The following is an 8,925-nucleotide window of genomic DNA, read 5'->3' as shown; positions in this document are numbered from 1 at the left end:
TCAGGAATTGCTTCCTTTGTATTGCTCAGTTACGAGCCACCCTTTTTTTAATCAATAAAATGCATATTCAGTCAAATAATTTTGTTTTTGTGTTTCATTACCGCTTTGATTGCAAAAACATCCGTTTATTTTGATAAAGAATCTTTGCATTTTTAGACATACAGGTCCCTTCCAATGCATGTTTATAAGATTGAAAACTTGAAATCTTATTTGGAAGATTGAGTGACTCATGTGTTGAAATCTTGGCACGCCTGGGGCACGTTTTTATCTAACGATCTTTTTTGCAGGTGCTGTTAGATATTTTCACTCACTTGCAGGTTGTGATGTGAAGTCTTTTGATAAAAGATCCCCGTGGAGTCCAATCAGGGACAAGGGATTGAAGAATGGTAAAAGGACAGCGAGAACGTACGACGATCCTGATGATTAATCAAGAAGACTCTTCAAAGTCTGAGGTCTGGAAAGTTTGTATGAATCCAGGGAGTTCGATCTCCGTGGAGTGCGAAGAAGGCGAGAATACAAGGTGATGAATCAGAAAAGTCCAGACGAGTCTGGGAGCTCTCAAAAGTGGAAAGCTGGCACTGGATTTAGATGTTGAATACCAGGGTTCGATGAGTCGACGGGTGTTCTGTGCCAGACTTTTCTTATTTCCCCAAGCAGAGTCGGGATTGTTACCTCCCCAGCAGATTCAAGGTCTGTGTCTTCCCTAACAGATTCGGGATTGTTATCTCCCCAACAGTTTCGAGACTGGTATTTCCTTAGCAGCCAGGCCTGAAGGTTGTTATTCCCCCAGTAGAGGTGTCTGTTGGTAGCTATTTCCCCTAACAGAGTCGGGATTGTTATCTCCCCAACAGTTTCGAGACTGGTATTTCCTCAGCAGTCAGGCCTGAAGGTTGCTATTCCCCCAGTAGAGGTGTCTGTTGGTAGCTATTTCCCCTAGCAGGGTTGAGATTGTTATTTCCCCCAGCAAGTCGAAGATTGTTGTTTTCCCCGCAGAGTGTGTTGGTGGTTTCTTCCCCAGCGAGGCCCCCAAGCGGATCGGGTTCGGTGGAGTTCATCCCTGCTGAGGGTTGTCCTTTCCCTAGCAGCAGTGCTATTCCCCAGCAGGGTGGAGATTGGAGCGTTAGCGAGTTCCTCAGCAGAGTGCCTCGAGCTCCCCAGAAGAGTCCCTTGAGGGGGATACTTTTTATGCATTCATCATGTAGATAAGCATAGCATATTGCATAGCTAATTGCGTAGCATTTCCATAATTATGGAGCATTGCGCTAAAAAAATCATGCATCATCATTGCAAGCATAAACTAGTCTCAAGTCGTGGTTACTGTTTGAGGATTGGTTTCGCCAGATGGTGAAGATGTTACTCTGAGGAGTTTATCATCATGATGACAGATCAATAATGTTCCCCAGTAGTGCGATATTGGAGGAGGAGTTTCTGTCGGGCGGAGATGGAAATAATAATAAAAAAATCAAGAGAAGTTTTGGGGTTTCAAGAAAAGCAAAAAGAGAATAATCCCCAGCTGAGCGCAAATTGTTCGTTCACAATGGATTAAGTAGCGATGGCCTGCTCATGGCTTGGTATCCCCAGCATGGGTCGTTGGCACGCGTGCCGCCTCATTTATCACTGTCCCTTATTTCTGCCGATGCTGACAGGCATGACAAGTTTTTGGGTACTCAGACCGTTGTGGCACTCAGGCCAGTTTCCGATTTTCAGATCGAAGAGGTTTCCGACGATCAGGTCGTCGCACTTGTGGCACTCAGGCCAGTTTCCGATTTTCAGATCGAAGAGGTTTCCGACGATCAGGTCGACGCACTTGTGGCACTTAGGCCGGTTTCCGATTTCAGATCGAAGAGGTTTCCGACGATCAGGTCGACGCATTTGTGGCACTCAGGCCAGTTTCCGATTTTCAGATCGAAGAGGTTTCCGACGATCAGGTCGACGCACTTGTGGCACTCAGGCCAGTTTCCGATTTTCAGATCGAAGAGGTTTCCGACGATCAGGTCGACGCACTTGTGGCACTCAAGCCAGTTTCCGATTTTCAGATCGAAGAGGTTTCCGACGATCAGGTCGAAGTACTTGTGGCACTCAGGCCAGTTTCCGGTTTTCAGACCGAAGTGGCGCTCAGGCCCGTTTTCCGGTATTCAGACTGAAGTGGTATCCAGACCAAATTGGTATCCATACAAAAGTGGTATTCAAACCGAAATGGCATTCAGGCCAGTTTTTCGGGCATTCAGGCCAATCTCTCGGTGTTCAGACCGATATCAATACTCTCATATTCCGATGCTCGGTATTCAGACTGACGAGCGGTGTTCAAGCCATGGTGGTTTCTGTGTTCCCATTTATTTTGGTATCCAGGTTAATATTTCTTTTCGGTACTCAGACCGACTTTCTCCGTGCCAGACGGATTCTTCTTTTGAGATTGCTTCTTTGCCGATTCTGACAGGCTTTGTTAATTATTTTCCCAGCGGAGCGTAAATTGTTCGTCTGTTCTTGGTATTCAATCTCTCTTCACCCTGATCATCTGAAAGCCGAGGCTGTTCATATCGATAGGTTCACAGTGGATTGAATAGGGGCAGCTGTAACACCTCAAAATTTGCACTCCTCCTCTTGGGACTAGTTTAGCATATTGCATTTCATTTTGTAGGACATTAGGCATTTGCATATTGCATATCATGTGATAATAAGAAAGTCATCCTCCTAAGTCTTTCTCAGAAGATAGAGAGGTTAAGAGATTCAAGCCTGAGGGTCTCTTAAATTGATCACCCACCATCTGAGGGTTTGTGCTTCAATTAGGGTTTTCTTGGTCCCTCAAGGAGGTTAAGCATTATCTTATTGGAAAGGGCACATCCTCATCATCATGGTTATGTCATCCTCAAGGGGTTCATTGTTCATGCTCAGATTCCTTGGGATTAGGGTTTTGACCTCTAGTCAACCCCAATCAGTGTCATTCTACCAGTCAGGGTTTCTCAATGAAGTGAGGCATTCCATTGGATGGAGATTATGTGGTCATTATCTTGGGCTTACAAGAGCTAGGGTTTCATTTTGGAGCCAATCCACCAAGTGGTTGAGGCTCAAGCTGATCAGAGCACTTCTAAGTCATTTGTCAACCAGAAAGTCAATAGAAAGTCAACAGAGGGCTAGGAGGTGGAGAAATGAGTTTCAACACTTCATTCATGTCCAAAAGAGGCTTATTCATCATGTCAAATGCATATCTTGAAGAATTTGAGGTCAGATCAAAAGTTTCCAAAAATGGAAAGTGATCTGTAATTGAAAGTTTCCAAAAATGGAAAGTTTTTGGTTCAAATTCAACTTGATCTTACATCATCAAATAAGCTTCAAATGAATTTTTGTCCAACATGAAAGTTGGATATCTCTCTCTCCCATTTCCAAAAAGTCCAAGATCATGAATTTATGATGAATGGTTGAGGAGATATGATCAAATCATTGCCAAGTGTGCTTGAAACTTCAAAAGGGCATAACTTTTGACTCATAACTCCAAATTGAGTGCTCTTTTTTGCCAAATTCTTCTCATGACATGAACTTTCCAAATTATTCATCACATTACATGAAAATTCATCATATGATCATATGCATATTCATGCCCATTTTGGAGGGAAAATGCTAAATTTGAAATTGGTACATCATGGGAACAAATCACCATTGCCATTGTGTTAATTGGAAGTTTTTAAGTGAAATTGCATGACCATTGTTACTGTTCACGTGCATGTTGCATGCATGGGGTGAAAAAAACCAAATTTTCCACTACACCTCATTTTTGAATTAAAATTTCATTAGCCAAGTTAAGTGTGATTAGGAAATGGATTAAGCCAGCATATAAATAGATAATTGTAACAGAATTTTCACAATTACACAATTCTAGATCTAGATCCAAAATTTCCCTCCAAAATTTCTCTTCTCCCAAATTCAAAAATTCTTCAAAGAACACTTGATTTTTATTGCATATTCTGTTTTCTTGATCCTCAATTGGTAGAATTCAAGCCATTGATTGCAAAGTTTGGTGAAGAATTTAGCACATGAAGATCATGAACATGATAATGGAGATTCAAATTTAATCAAGATCTAGTTCATCTCAAGCTTCAATTTCAACTTCAGGCTTCATAACAAGGTTTCTAGAGTTGATCTACACACTTGCCAGGCCTTGAATACACCACTGCCATTGTTGGAGCTTCAAGAGGTCACAATTTCGCATCTCATAATTCTTGCTTTTATTGTTATAATGTTGTAGTTCATTGCTTGCTGATTCCACTGATATGAAAATCTTGAAAAATGGTGTAATATTGATGAAGATACATGAGTTTAAAGTTTGAATGTTCATGGAAGTTTTGGTTCGATTTGCTTTGTATGTTAAGAATTAGGACTAAATAATGATGGATCCGTGTTCTACTCATTAAGACGAGTCCAATGGTGTATAATTTCATGAACTCTGCAAAAAAAATGCACGTGGTACTGTTCACCACCGTCTCAAGGTAGGAGACGGTGGTTTCCACCGTGCGTGATGTAACACCCTTCTAAAATACCCCCATTATTTAATAACAACAACAAATATATAAATCAGAGTAATTATTGCACCAAGGGTGTCACACAACATTTCACACCATAAAACTCTCATGCTCATTATTTAATTCAACATAAACACTTCTTTCAAAATTACGCAGCGGATAGAAATCATTCAACATCTGTAATACATTACGCATAAAATTATTCAACAAGTTAAAACATCCCGTCCCGATGTTACATCTATCAGAGCATGACCCACTTAAGAGACTACGCTAGACTCCAAGCATTAGCTTATACTCAACTCATTGCTCGTTACCTGAAAAAAATAGTTGTAAGGGTGAGTTCCTCAATCGATATAACAAATATTATAAATTATCATGTTATGTTAAGTAATTTAACTCATTAATCACCCAATATCAACCAACTCATATACATACTCAAGATCAATATCACTGATACCCATACAACAAACCAACATAATGCAACTCTAATGAGACTCGACTCGTCATGCATGTGGTACCATTCGGAGTAAAACTCCCAACTTAAATCATTGCCATTTTTAGTGGGCATCAAGGCATAAGCCTTCAACTTTCAACTTAAAATTTTGCCAATCCAGGCCAACGTGGTGTGAGCAAAGCTCCGACTTAATGCATATGAATGTGCATGGCATATACGACTTGAAATTTCAACAACATAATAATAACAGCAACACAACAACGTTTTCAACAAAAATCAACTTATAATCAACTTTGGCTCACCAAGCCTGCAACTCAGCATTTTCAACAACTTTAACACAACTTATCGACATATTTGTATCAACACTTCATAACGTAACCCAACTAAATTACTCATCACAATTAACGATAATAGGACGATCACCAATTATGTTCACAACATTGAAATTTACAATTTTTCCACACTGCAACAGTGTTAACCGGTTAACGCCCTGGGTTAACCGGTTAACGCAGGACAAAAATACATTTCCTGGCAAAACGCAACAGTGTTAACCGGTTAACGCCCTGGGTTAACCGGTTAACGCAGGCAAAACAACACATTTTCACAAAATATAACAGTGTTAACCGGTTAACGCCCTGGGTTAACCGGTTAACGCAGGCAAAACAGCAGTTCCTGCGCTAACACAAGGCAGAATGCAGAGTTCTCCGCATTTTCCGCCGTTGGAGGACTTCCGGACCTCCGATTCAACTTCCGTAAAAAGCTCTACGTTCAGAAAGTCACAACACACTCGAATACAAATTCAATTACAGCTTTAACACAACTTATTCATCACAATATTTCAGCATTCAACATCCCAATTAGGGTCAATTCAACGGTTTATCACTACCCATTACATGCTATCCCATAATACCCATTAAACGACGATAAACCCCCCTTACCTGAGATAATCCGGCAATCTCTAAGCTTCGAGCTTTTCCGTTCTTCAACCTTTGCTCTCTAGCTCCTCCTCTTTGCCCTTTCTCCACTTTTCACCTTTCAGCCGCTTCTCTGTTTCACGTGAAAACTCTTTACCAATACTGAAAACCCTTTTTCCTTATTCCAACTTATATATTTTCCAATAATTATTATTCCAAATAATAATAATAATAATAATCCAATAATTCAATTTATTTAATTAAATTAATAAATATATTATTAACTTAATTTAAATAATTCTCTTATTTTATTCGGGGTGTTACAACTCTCCCCCACTAAAAGAGTTTTCGTCCTCGAAAACATACCTCAAGCAAATAACTCTGGATAAGACTCCTTCATCTGACTCTCCAGTTCCCAAGTCACATTGCCACCTGCTGGTCCTCCCCAAGCTACCTTCACTAAGGCAATCTCTTTACCCCGCAACTGCTTCAACTCTCGATCCTCAATCCTCATAGGTGACGTTTCAACAGTCAGGTTATCTCTCACCTGTACATCATCTACTTGGACTACATGCGACGGATCATGAATGTACCTCCTCAACTGAGACACATGAAAAACCTCATGCAAATTCGCAAGTGACGGCGGTAAAGCGATACGATAGGCTACCTCTCCTATCCTCTCCAAAATCTGATAAGGACCAATAAATCGAGGAGTCAACTTCTTTGACTTCAAAGCTCGACCAACCCCAGTTATCGGAGTAACACGGAGAAACACATGATCTCCCTCTTGAAACTCAAGTGACTTCCTTCTCTTGTCATGATAACTCTTCTGACGACTCTGAGCAATTCTCATCTTCTCCTGAATCATCTTAATCTTTTCTGTAGTCTGTTGAACAATCTCCGGTCCAACCACAGCACTCTCACCGGACTCATACCAACATAAAGGTGTCCGACATCTCCTACCATACAAAGCTTCAAACGGCGCCATACCAATGCTCGAATGAAAACTATTGTTGTAGGTAAACTCAATCAAAGGTAAATAACAATCCCAAGCACCTCCCTTTTCCAAAACACAAGCTCTCAAAAGATCCTCTAGTGACTGAATCGTCCTCTCAGTCTGACCATCAGTCTGCGGATGATATGCAGAACTCAATCTCAGCTTAGTTCCCAAAGCCTTCTGCAAACCTTCCCAGAATTTCGATGTAAATCTAGGATCTCTGTCCGAAACAATACTCGACGGAATACCATGTAAACTTACAATTTTCTCAATATACAGCTCAGCTAATTTCTCTAACGGATAGTCCATTCTGATCGGAATGAAATGAGCCGACTTTGTCAATCTGTCAACAATCACCCAAATAGCTTCAAAATTCTTAATTGTCCTCGGTAACCCAGAAACAAAATCCATACTGATACTATCCCACTTCCACTCTGGAATAGCCAACGGTTGCATTAGCCCATACGGCTTCTGATGCTCAATCTTTGACTTCTGACAAGTCAAACAAGAATAAACAAAACTCGCAATTTCTCTTTTCATTCCCGGCCACCAAAATAACTTTTTCAAATTGTGATACATCTTCGTAGCTCCAGGATGAATACTCAACCCACTACGATGTCCTTCTTCAAGAATACTCTTCTTAAGTTCGGCAACATCCGGAATACACACCCGCTTACCAAATTTCAGAATACCATTTTCATCAACTCTGAATTCACCACCTTGACCCTGATTCACCAGAGTCAACTTATCAACCAAAAGCACATCGGATTTCTGACCCTCTCTGATCTCATCCAGAATACCACTTGTTAACTTCAACATTCCCAATTTAACACTATTGTGAGTACTCTCACACACCAAACTCAAGTCTCTAAACTGCTCAATTAAATCCAGTTCCTTAACCATTAACATAGACATACGCAATGATTTCCGACTCAATGCATCAGCCACTACGTTTGCTTTACCCGGATGGTAATTCAAACCAAAGTCATAATCCTTCAGAAACTCTAACCATCTTCTCTGTCTCATATTCAGCTCTTTCTGATCAAACAAATACTTTAAACTTTTATGGTCACTGAAAACCTCAAATCTTGACCCATACAAGTAATGCCTCCATAACTTCAGAACAAATACCGCAGCTGCCAACTCTAAATCGTGCGTCGGATAGTTCCTCTCATGAACCCTCAGCTGTCTTGAAGCATAAGCTATAACCTGCTTATTCTGCATCAACACACCACCCAAACCCAACAATGACGCATCACAGTAAACCTCAAACGATTCTGACGAACTCGGCAATATCAGAATAGGAGCAGTAGTTAACCTTCTCTTTAACTCTTGGAAACCTCCTTCACATTTTGAGTCCCAAACAAACGCTTGCCCCTTTCTAGTCAACATCGTCAACGGTAACGCCAACTTAGAAAATCCCTCAATGAACTTCCTATAATAACCAGCCAAACCAAGGAAACTTCGAATCTCAGCAACAGACTTCGGAGCTTCCCACTTAGATACCGCTTCTATCTTGGAAGGATCAACAGCAACACCACCTCTTGAAATCACATGACCAAGAAAACTAACCTCTTCTAACCAAAATTCACACTTGGATAGTTTAGCAAATAACTTCTTTTCTCGTAGAATTTCTAAAACCACTCTCAAATGCTCAACATGCTCTTCTTCAGACTTCGAATACACCAAAATATCATCAATAAACACCACCACAAACTTGTCTAGGTACGGATGGAAAATCCTATTCATATACTCCATAAATACTCCAGGCGCATTAGTCACACCAAAAGGCATTACAGAATACTCATAATGTCCATACCTCGTTCTGAAAGCAGTCTTCTGAATATCCTCAGTTTTCACACGTATCTGATGATACCCAGATCTCAAATCTATTTTGCTGAACACACTTGCACCAACCAACTGATCCATCAAATCATCAATCCTCGGCAAAGGATACCGATTCTTGATCGTCGCTTTATTCAGTTGCCTGTAGTCCACACACAACCTCATAGTACCTTCTTTCTTCTTAACCAATAACACTGGTGC

The sequence above is a fragment of the Lathyrus oleraceus genome, chromosome 3, assembly GCF_024323335.1.
Source record: "Lathyrus oleraceus cultivar Zhongwan6 chromosome 3, CAAS_Psat_ZW6_1.0, whole genome shotgun sequence".
In the NCBI taxonomy this organism is placed as follows: Eukaryota; Viridiplantae; Streptophyta; class Magnoliopsida; order Fabales; family Fabaceae; genus Lathyrus; species Lathyrus oleraceus.
This window is presented reverse-complemented; position numbering follows the sequence as displayed.